The sequence below is a fragment of the Neomonachus schauinslandi genome, chromosome 6, assembly GCF_002201575.2.
Source record: "Neomonachus schauinslandi chromosome 6, ASM220157v2, whole genome shotgun sequence".
Classification (NCBI taxonomy): Eukaryota; Metazoa; Chordata; class Mammalia; order Carnivora; family Phocidae; genus Neomonachus; species Neomonachus schauinslandi.
In genome coordinates this window covers 69,473,123-69,485,536 of record NC_058408.1, presented here as the reverse complement: position 1 = coordinate 69,485,536, position 12,414 = coordinate 69,473,123, and the positions used below count along the sequence as shown (strand labels likewise).

Below are 12,414 nucleotides of genomic sequence, written 5' to 3'. Positions count from 1 at the left end.
GTAATTATCCATTCTTCTCTCTCTTCTAATCCATTAACTTCAAGATTAAAGAAGCACAAGTGGCTGCCCAAATGAAAAGCACATTTTGCTGCTTCTCTCACTGCAACCTGTGGACTTGCTGCCCAAGTCTGTGTCAGGGCTGGGGGTGGAAAGGACATGTGCGTCTTCTGAATAACATTCTCTCCAGATACTCCTCGACCCCCATGTGCTCTTTCCCTCTTTGCAATCTGGAGAGCAGACATCAGCCAGTTTCTACCACGTGGGGAGCACACCAGGGAATGGTAGACAAAACCTGGTAGAATGGCGATAGTTCTAAAAGATGATAATGTCACGTTGGCACGAATATGGAACAACTACAACCTCTATGCACAGTTTGTGGAAGAGTATAATGGAAGAAGCATTTTGGGAAATTCTTTAGCAATTTCTTTTTTTTTTAAATTTCAGATATATTTTATTTCTTCAAATTTATTTACCAAGAGTGACTGAAATAAAAAATATAATTGGGGGCACCTGTGTGGCTCCGTTGATTGAGCGTCAGACTCTTGATTATGGCTTGGGTTGTGATCTCATGGTCATGAGATGGAGCCCCAGGGTCCTGTGCTCACTACTGAATCTGCCTGAGATTCTCTCTCTCCCTCTGCCCCTCCCTCGTTCTCTAAATAAATACATACATACATAAAATCTTTAAATATATATATATATAAAATTGAGTCCCCTCATCAAGGAAATGGCTTTAGGGGAGAAAACTGGTCAGCTGAATATTACTGTTTCCCATTTTCAACCAGTAAATAGTTGCCATTGATAGACAGCTAATAGTCTGTCAAGAATGCTCATGAGATATTATATAATACAACATGTCTGTTCATAGAGAGAAAGAACTAGGCAGTGACTTCTGTGAACTTGGTGATTTTTTCCTCACACAAGCACAAAAGCACCACGCATGCTTAGGAGGACGGTGGACCGTGCACCCTTGGAAACAGCTGTGGCTCCTTCCTGGTGGGCAGTCTTCCTCCAGCAGTCAAGCATGCCTGCGCACGTGGTGTCAGCTCCTCTGCGCCCTGACTGCATCACCCCACAGTGACCAAAAGTGTCAAAGGAATAGGAAGTCATGGCAGTAAGCGCTGAGACGACGGATTATGTGATCATTCAGTGGATGGAGACGTGCGTATTCTTGGGATCTGGAAGCCTTCCCTTGCAGAGTCATAGATGCCCAAGTAGGCATCTGGGTAGATAAGAACACCCTGCAGAGACACGTGAACGCCTTGGTACAGGCCCTCAGTCCCATCAGATTTGTGGATCTTAACCAGGCAGCCCCTGGGGCCTCTGAATTCCCTTTCAGCTTGTGTGTCCACATCAGCTGCTAGACAGGTAAGGGCAAAATCAAAAGGATACACAAAACAAGGGTGTGGCCCCAGCAGATTTCCTCTTATGTACAGCACCCAGGAAGATCTGCTTGTGTTATTCTGTGAAGGTGAGGTTGAGAAGTTGGGTGGGGAAGTATCTGATGACATGGGCCAGGTTACCACACCAGAAGGACAGGGCTCCATGCTCCCTGGGGATTGGAACCACGCAGTTGATAACGATGCCCTTGTGTTGCTTGTCTGCGGTGATCTGCTTGCTGGTATGCTGCACCTGCAGTAGCAGCTTCACCCCTCGGAGGGCACTACATGGTCTTGGAGGTGGCCGCAGCCATTCATCCCCCAGGGAGTCTTTGGTGAGGACACAGTGGCACCTGTCACGTTGAAAGGACTAGGAGGCGGCAACTGCAGGACTGACCTAGGAACCAGGTGGAACTCTGGGACTCTCTTCAGCAATTTCTTATGAAATTAAACACATACCTGCCCTAACACCTAGATAATTCCACACTTAAGTGTCTATACAAGGGAAATAAAAGCATTCATAGGGAGGGCAATGGGGACATACTGTTTAATGGGTACAGTTTCTGTGGTTGAGGAACAGGTTCTGGAAAAGGATAGTAGTGGTGGTTGCACAACTCTGGGAATGGGCTTGATGCTACTGAATTAAACATTTGAAAACGGTTACAATCGTAAGTTTCATGTCATGCATATTTCATCACAATAAGAAGATACACCCCTAGAAAGACATCTACAGAGATGTCCATGGAAATTTTACTCATAATAGTTCAAAATGAGAAATAATAAAAACATCCATCAAAAAGTAAGTGACAAAACATATTTTCATGAATTCATTATAATAAGGGTTAGCAAATTACAGCCACTGGGCAAACCTAACCTGAGGCTTGCGTTTAACCAGCCGGAGTGCTACAAATGATCTTCGTATTTTTTAAGGTATAAAAAAATTAGAAAGACAATTATGTGATAGAGACCAGTGTGTGGCCAGCAAAACCTAAGATAGTTACTCTGTCGCTTTTTATAGAAAAAGAAGTTACTGACCTTTGATTTAGAGGGTAATAACTAATCAATAAAAAGAACAAATTATTGACACATGAAACACTGTAACTATGGCTAATGAACATTATGTTGGAGTGAAAGAATCCAAGCACAAAAGATACATACTGAGCAGTTCAATTTATGTGAAGTTCTAGAATGGGCAAAATCAAGTGAACATCTTCAACATCAAAAGAATTTGATTTAAACTGACAACGTGTGCTTCCCTATATTATCTGTTGAAAAGGATATGATGTTACTTATGTGATAATAAGGCAAAAAATGCATAATCAAAACTTAATCATGAGGAAACATCAGAAAACAAAATCCGAGCGGTATTCTATGGAAAAACTGGCTTGGACTCTTAAAAAATATCGATGTCATGAAAGACAAATAAAGGCTGAGGAATTATCCAAGTTTAGAAAAAACTAAAGTATCAAGACAACTAGATGCACTGCATGACTAGGGGGGAAATGCTATAAAGGACATTAATGAGATAATTGGAAATCTTTGACTATGGATGGTAGTTCATACAACGAATCAGCTCTGTTTCTTAGGCAAATTTAATATATTTTAAAGTATTCAAAATATATTTAAAATAAAATACATACATAAAAATTTTTAAATATATAATATGAAATGTTTTGTAAATATTTTAAAATATTTGGGGCACCTGGGTGGCTCAGTTGGTTAAGAGACTGCCTTTGGCTCAGGTCATGATCCTGGAGTCCCGGGATCGAGTCCCGCATCGGGCTCCCTGCTCAGAGGGAGTCGGCTTCTCCCTCTGACCCTCCCCCCTCTCATGTGCTTTCTCTCTCTCATTCTCTCTCTCTCAAATAAATAAATAAATAAAAACTTAAAAAATAAATATTTTAAAACATTTAAAATTACTGGAAAAGTACCCACATAAAATTCTTTACTTGAAGGTAACAAAACTCAATCCTGATTATGTGAGATTATATTTTTATTTTGTAACTCAAACGGATTAAGCTGGTAAGGTTCTTTCGGCTCTGATAGTGGCAGAGGGCCAGATTTATGATTTGCTGTTTTTCTCTTCCTTTTACAAGCTTTCTCAGAGAAATTAGGTTTTACAATTTAAGGGCCTTATATGTGCTCTGAAAGATAACACTAAACTGTGTATCTCTGACCTCATCCATGTTATGTAATCTCCCGGGTTGTCATTCTAATCCTTTTCTTTACATGCTCAGCAGGAAACCACAAGATAAAAACAGACAGAAGATACTATTTGTAACTGATAAGTGACCGAAGTCAGTCAGTCCAGGCCTATCTTGTCCAGTGCCTTTCTCAGTTTCATAATTCACTTTTCTAATCTAGATCATGAGTAGAATTAAAACAAACCAAACCAAAAGATGCATCAATTACTGGAAGAAATGTTCCAATGCGATTGATTACCTCCCTTTGTCAATGGTGTTTGTTACCTGGATAATTATTTTTTACCCTTTGGGTCTCATAAATAAATAAGGAAACTTGTCACAGTTCACTCATACTTATGACCCCAACAGCTATTTATTTACATGTATATACACATACATGTAAATATATCTCATCACTACTAACAAAGATTTATTAAGTACTTGTTACATACCAAATTCTAGGAATAGCAAATTAAGGATATACAATCTATTTGATATTATTTAATTGGTGGGGATACTAGATATTAGAGTATCAAACTAGATTTTTAGATATTATCAAAATTACTGAATATTAGAGTAAAATTAAAGTTCCTATTTAATTTACTGTCAGGTCTAATCTGATAATGATGTCTAGATCCCAAGAAACCCCCAAAGCACTGAGAACATAATCTAATCTATAGTAGACAGCTCCTTGACTGGTCCAGTGAGTGCCCACTGGCGTTAGGAGACTGGTCCAGACTGCAGCCCGTGGGCCCCTTCGGCTTGTGGACACACTCCCGTCTCCCAGCTATTCCTATTTATCCGTGTTCTGTAGCTGGACGATGAAGAGATCATTCACTCGCCTTCCAGGTAAATATAGGTGAACTGACATGTCTAGCATGGACTCTTTAAATTGTTCCAGATAACAAAAGGTAACATTTTGGCATGGGAGCATAGGGACAGAGGTATTAAAAGTACTTTTAGCTATGAGGAAATGTTACCTAAGAGTGAGGTACTTTGCAGAGCTTTGTGCTCTGAAAATCTATTAAATAACTCAAGAAGTGAAAATGGCAAATAAATATCTTGAGGATTATTTTTAATTAACCTTTGGTGTTCCCAAATAAGAAGGTAAATTAATGAGAGAAATCAGAAATTATGTTAATAAATTAATATATGAGTAGGCTGAGAATAAGAAATAATGTCCCGTTTTCCACTAATTAATCATAGATCAGGATGTGAAACTTTTCCTCAACAATCTGTTGGTTACATTATTTTGGAAATTTAATGCAGAAAGTCATAGAATTTTTTCTTTTTTATTTATAATGATTCATTCTTTACTTAAATTAATAAGCATTTGAGTCTCCTGTGGCTTGATACTGTACTACATTATATCATATCCCTGTAAGTATGTAAACCGTAATTTGAGAAGCAAAGATAAAGTAAGACAATGAGATATCAATTGATTTACCCAAAGCGAATAGCATCTACTTGAAACAGAGCTCAAAATGCTACCAGTGATTTTCCTAAGAATGAGTGAAGAGTCTTAGGAACACATGCTATTGTTGGAAGGTAAGCAATGGAGAATATCTGGAAGAAGCCTAGAAATTGTAAGAGCAAATCTATTATGAGTTGGCAGATATATTATTCATGGGGACATAGCTAATAGTGCATACTGTCATTTTCTCCAGATGTGACAGAATGACTTATGTCCAAGGAATAGCTGCTTGAGGTATTTCTTGATTTTTATTATATATTAATGCTTCCTTCCAAAGTTTTACACATTTTAATTAATTGATTTATATTTGATGGTGATTTTACTAATGTTAAAAAGAATTAGCTAATAAACATTTTGGAAGTGGGCTTTTTTTTGGATACTCGATTTAATAAAAAAGCATTCCCAGACCTATTATTCATACATGTCAAACTCCCTGGAAATGATAGGTAAAACCTAAGATCTTAAGTGCTTCATTAAGAACTTTGTTCTGTGATAAATTTTCCTTAATTTCTGAAACAGTTTTTAAAGAATGTAGGTAGGGGCGCCTGGGTGGCTCAGTCAGTTAAGCATCCGACTCTTGATTTCTGCGCAGGTCATGATCTCAGGGTCATGCGATCAAGCCCCACACTGGTGCTCACTTAACACTTTACAGAAGCTAGGAGGCAGACAGTACAGACACAGCAGAGGATCCAGGAGCAGAAAATAAAAAAGAATGACAGCAGTGTTGGCTTCCTTAAAAAAATGTATGAGACCCTCAACCCACTGTTGGTTCCCTGTTGTATTTCTTTGGCCGGCATTATACCATGTGGCCTCTTTGTGATGAAAGCCTGTTTGGGACACTGGAAGTTTCTAGTAGAAATTATCACCAAGTCAGAACCTCTGCTAGTTGAAGACTGAACTCCCTTGAACAACGACAAGCTGATATAGACCCATTCTAACAAAACAAAATGTTTTTTGTGGATAATTTCTTGTGCCCCTTTCCAGATTTTATCTAGATAAGGTGGTTGTTCCTGACAGTTGCTTTAGACTAAAGGTTGCTGCGTTCTACACAGGATGCTATCCCTAAAGGGTCACTGCCTTGAGGAAATCCAGAGACCGTGTCCTAATGGCACCCAGGTTCTTATCTTCGTTAGTGCCCCGCTTTGTATCAGATAATTCTTAATAGAAAATTTTATGGTAAAGTTTTCCAGGCACAACTGAATCACTCACTGTGCCTTCTTATGGATATTGTTCGGTGTTTAGAAACAATCATTTTCAGCCATGTAGGCTATAAATTATGTAAACTTACATCCATGATGGTATATAAGTTAGTCCTCTTCTCTTAGAAATGGAATTTTCCTCTCTCTGTGAGTAAAGTGGATAGGTCCAATCTGATATCACCATTTTTCTTTTAAAATCAGTAAAAATTTACAAAAGTCAGTCAGTATTCTGAATTGTTCTTATTTCCCAACAGTTGGCCAGCATGTGGCCTATGTCATGAGGAACCACATATGAAATATGCCCACATTTTTGCTAGTGGAAATCAAGGGCCACCAGCATTGCAGATGACAGCCTGTGTGTCCTCCCCACCTACCCTCTCCTGCTGTGGTAGTCGTACACTGTAACTTCTGTTATTTGCAGAACCCTACTTCCAGGTCCTAATTCTGTATCAGCTGGGACTATGCTAACATGTAAGGAACATGAAATCCACCAAACAATAATCTTAAAAAACAGTGGGCTTTTTTTTTTTTTCCCACTTAAGATGTCAAGATATAAGCAGGTACGGTGATTCCATGACACTGTTATGAACCCAGGCCCCTTTGTCTCTGCTCCGTTACTGTATCAGCTGGCTTTTCTGCATCCTACCTCTTGTATTTCTGCTATATCTCTAGGTATCATGTTTGAGTTCCAGGCAGAGAGAAGGTAAAGCAATACAGTGCAAAGAGAAAATCAGCATATGAACAGAGACTATCCCTTGTTAAAAAGCTTTTTGAGAAATCTTATCCAGCAATTCTTTTTTTTTTTTTTAAATATTTATTTATTTATTTACAGAGAGAGAGAGAGATAATGTGGAGGTGAAGGGCAGAGGGAAAATCTCGAGCAGACTCCCCATTGAGTGTGGAGCCGATGCCAGGACCCTGAGATCATGACCTGAACGAAACCAAGAGTTGGCTGCTTAACTGACTGAGCCACCCAGGCACCCCTCCTCCAGCAATTCTTGTTTAAAATTTAATGGCTAGAACTATAACATGGCTCCTATAAATGAAAGAAAGTTGGGAAAGATGAGAATTTTAAAATAGGAACACAGCAATCACTTCTCGGCATTTTGGCTAAGATCAAGTGTAAAATAGGAACACAGCAACCCTATGGAGAAAGGAAGAATTGATCAATTCTGTCTTCCATATTTAATATATTCTAAGACTGTATCTGTGGTTCCCCACTCTGCCACGTCAAATGGTGCCTCTCCCTCTGCAAGTACATATGTAAAACTGCCCCTTTATTAACTTAAATTGAAATTAAGAAGAGTGAAGTATCGATATTAATATTTTTAAAAATTAGCTGCAATGACTTCTTTGAACTTGACTTTCTTCATACAGGCAAAACAGATGACAGTAATTATAACACATGGTTGTCTGTTCTGACTTTAAATATATGATATACTTTGAGGTGCTTAACACTGTACTTGGTAGACAGTATGTTTCCAATAAATGCCTCCTCTAGTTATTATCATTATGATTAGTACCAAACACATGGTACTGTATATCTCTTAAATTTTTGTTTTATTTTACAAAGCTTTCTTCCTTTTTTAGCTATAAAACCCTTGAAGATCTTCTATAAAACTCGGAAATGAGAGCTCAAGTCTATTCCATCCTGCTTATGCTGAAGATAGACCTTTTTCTAGAGAGAAGACGTAATCTGTCAACGCAAGAAAATAGAACCTAAAGATTTTAATGCTCAACAGGTAGAGACTGAAAACCAACTCTTCGGAGCTACACTAATCACATGCTTTCAATAAAAGGACCTCAAGACAGAAACACCTTCTCTATTTTGTCTCTCACACTAGAATATACATTTTTTTAAAGATTTTATTTATGTATTTGATAGAAAAGAGACAAAGCAAGAGAGGGAACACAAGCAGGGGGAGTGGGAAGGGGAGAAGCAGGCTTCCCGTGGAGCAGGGAGCCTGATGGTGGGGCTCGATCCCAGGACCCTAGGATCATGACCTGAGCCAAAGGCAGACGCTTAACGACTGAGCCACCCAGGCGCCCCTAGAATATACAGAGTCTTCTATGATCAATCAAAAATGTGCCAATCTGATTTTTTTCCTTCTTATACTGAAAGACATGGGTCATGGAAGATGGGCCTCTTCCTGGTCCTAAATGGCCAGCCAAGATGTCCAGTAAAAGATCTGCTCTGGTTTTGGGTGTAAGAGGATGCTGCTCTCTAACCATATGGGATGGACTGGGCTTGGCGAAGCCTTCAGGCCTTTGTTGCATGTGCGCACGTACTTACCCTTGGAAGGATGCCTGTGTCTATCTCATCATTTTTTATTATCTCCTCAAATATAGAGGTGGTTGGTTCCAACCACCTGATTATTGGTGCTGAACATTTATCCTTAAGAGAATCTCCTCTGATTTTCACAATGAATAAGAAATCTGCTTTCTAATCATTCTTAGAAACCTTCATTTGATATTTAACACTGAGTCTTGTGATTTAAAAAATGAACAATAACCACCACAGATGAAGCTACTTTAAGCAGAATCTTTTCTGCAGATTTATCTCTTTATTCTCCTAAAGCTCATACAAATAGTAAATAGTTTGAAATTAGGATAAACATTACTTTAAATAAATACTTCTGTTTTATATTTTTAAAATGTCCTGTTGCTCTAAAAATGATTGAAAATCACTGGTGTAAATCATATATTTGATTCAGAAACTCAAAAGTTTTCCTTTGAACATTAAAGTAAACTGAAAGTACAGATATTTCTGGAGGAAAAAATAACCCTTTATTTTAGCAAATATATCTATTATTTTAAAAAAATGTATTTGTTTTGGTGTGGAAAGAACATGTAGAATGAGATCTACATCTTAACAGGTTTTCAAGGGTACAGCACAGTATTGCTAGCTACAGGATCCAGACATCAGACCCTCAGAACTTCTTTATCCTGCCTAACTAGAATTTTATACACACTGATCAGCACCTCTCCATTCCCCTTCCCCCAGTGTCTGGCAACCACCATTCTATTCTTTGCTTTGATGAGTTCTATTATTTTAGATATATCATAAGTGGGGTCATAGTATTTGTCTTTCTGTGACTGTCTAAGCAATATACATTTTTGACTATTAAATAATGCCTCAGTGTACATGTCTGTCGTTTGTTTTTCTAGCTGATATATTATCTTATATATAAAACATTTACATTTGATACATTACATTCTCCTTTTTTCTAATAAATAAGTGCACCTTAAAAAGTGCATCTGTTTCCTGAACCAGAGTCGGTCACTGTAAATATCAGTGTACAACACCTCAAATGGTGAAATGGCAGGTGTAAAAAGCAAATGAACTCTTATTTGTTTCACTTAAATGTTTATGAGAAAGAACACTGCAGGCTTGGTGTGCCAATGCCTTGTTCCCTTTACAGAGATTTTCAACCAAATAATCATTAAGTGTTCTGCTAAACTGTTCCAGTTCCCAACACATGTTCCTAGTTTGTTGGAGCTCTGCATCCTAAGCTATGTACTGAGATCCAGCCTACCCACATTGCCACTGTGTGACCATGTTGTCAGATAAATTGGTCCCTAACCATTAAGAGACCTAAGGGAATTTAAGTCTTAAAGCTTTACTCAGTCATGTGCAGAATAAAGATCATAAAAAGGCCCAAAAGCTTTAATATGTAGCTTTGAAAATAATCCTTTTAGGTGTGTTAGTATTTCTCCATCAACAGCTTAATTTTTTTGTTGTTGCACACTTTCATGCTAAAATAAACAAACAAAAGTGGGATCATCCAGAGAACTCTGCAGGCATTAAATTTAAACTTCTTTATCAAATTTAATACTACATTCTGCTTTAAAAAAGGAACATATACAACACTCTGATCCCCTTTATCGTTTTAAACAGAAATATTTGCATAGATAAGAGCCTGTACCTACTATAAGATAACCTGATATGTCAAACTCGTCTATAAAAATGTCATTAGGTGGTTACCATTATCTCTTGAGTACAAGGTTGATCTTGCGGGTAGGAATTCTCTAGAGTAAAAGTATATTTAGGCCAAACATGACATGGGGGCTTCTGAGGTATACAGTACCAGTATCCATGTTTGGACTGAAAAACAAGAAATTCCTTGGAAATTCCAGCAGGGAAGGATGGAATACAAGGAAATAGCTACTTACAAACTGTCAGAAGAACTGAAGGAAAGGTCTGGGAAAGTCACCTCTTACTCTTACTCTTGTCATCTGCAGACTTCCAAATTAGAGCAAAGCACCACACATGGCAGAGCTGAGGTCAACAGTTTGCTTGGGAGCACTGTGGGTGCCTTGAGTATCTCATGCCTGCCCAACTCCTCTCTCCATGCTTTGCTGTGACTGGAGAAACATGGCTTCTGTCTTCAGCCATCCAAACCTCATGCAAGGAACCCCCACTGGGGGAATCTAAACCAAAAAAGTGTCTGGCAAAGGATTCTGGGAAACATGATTCCCAGGCTTCCTCTGGACATACAGTGGAGAGTGGGGGAGTGTGCAGGCTCCTGTAGTGTTACCAACAGACAGTGGGGGCATCTCAACACACATATGTCAAGTCCTGACCACACTGCTCGACACATAGCAGAATGTGAAACACAGTGGTGCAGTGGTTAGTGATACTCGTGCTAAGTATCTCCCCCATGTTCTACCTTTATGACGTTGGGCAAGTTATGCAATTTGTCTGAGATTTATTTCCTCTTCCATAAGAAGATATTGTTATCTGCCCCATTGTGTGGTTGGAATATTTACACACTTAGCACAGCGTTTGAACACACAGGAAGATATCTACAATTGTTCCTCCTCTAAAGCCATATATTTCAACTGCAGTTTAAGCTACACCTCCTTCAATATTTGCAGGAATTTTGCTGCTGTGGGTAAGCCCTCCTCCCCTTCATGTTCTTTGTCAACATTTTGCAGCTCAGCTCTGCCATCTTTTCTAGCTACTCTGGCCAGATCAACACAATGCAAACACAGAAGGGTAAGAGGGGGCACCTGGGTGGCTCAGTCGGTTAAGTGTCCGACTCTTGATTTGGGTTCAGGTTGTGATCTCAGGGTCCTGGGATCTGAGCCCCACACACTGGCATGGAGTCTGCTTGAGATTCTCTCTCTCCCTCCCCCTCTGCCCTTTCCCCTCACCCCCAGCTCGGCTCTCTCTCTCTTGCTCTAAAAAAATAAAAAGAAAAATAGAAAAATATTTTACAAAAGGGCAATAGAGTGGATGTTGTCAAAGCAGTGGACTGAGAAATCTCATCTAAGAAAGACAGAAGAGAATAAAAGGGCTAATGGATAGGGAAATTGTTAATTATGGTGAGTTTTGGTAGTGGCTGAAGAATAATTCCATGAAAATATGTGTATGGACAACAAAGAAGAGAGGAGGTTGTATCCGAGAGGCTCTCCAGAACACACTTGCTTAAAATCATCATGAATAACTCCTGAAAGGTCATTTAAAAACACCATTCTCTGCCCTCCACAGAATAAACTAAACTAATATTAAAACTTTCAGTCATCTGTAGCCTACTAGAATCTCAGATCTAATCCTAGGTGTGGACACTTTTTTGGGGAGTCAGCTACCAGTGCTTAAAATAATTATTTGCTATTCATGGTTCTAGAGAATTTAGGAACCATTATCTTTTTGAAACACATCCTCCTAGAATGATATCTAATATCTTTAATATTTTGGTTTTGAATGTGCTTAATATGTATTCCCTCCCCTAAAAAGAGAAAAATTCTGTCTGTTCTGAAACAGTGATCTTTTATCCAATGTAGCCTAAAAGGCCAGTTGAAAAGATTAATTATATAAGATATGTGGTCAAATATCTACATTAACAGTAATAATAAGACTCATAAAAGCTTAAAAAAGAATGAGTCAATGATATTTATAGTCAGCATTATGATTTGTACATCATACTGATTAGCATATGAAATAACAGAATGAATAGAAATGGAGTATACTGAAACTAAGTCATGTAAAAGATATTTTGATGTTTGAATATCCAAGTAAGTGGGTTTTTTCATTGTCTCATTCCCATTATTCAGTGCTCCTCCATGTACCTGGAACCGTTACGGAGAATATTAATTTAATATTGTGTGTTCATTAGAATGCAGTTTAGTTACCTCAAATCACAAGACAGATCAGCTGTTCTCTAGACTACAGGTAG

General features: G+C 38.4%; 1 pseudogene; it reads right to left on the bottom strand.

Annotated features, from left to right (window-relative positions):
• Positions 1–915: 915 nt before the first annotated feature.
• LOC110571373 overlaps positions 916–12,414 on the bottom strand; it is a 47,414-nt pseudogene continuing 35,915 nt past the window's right edge.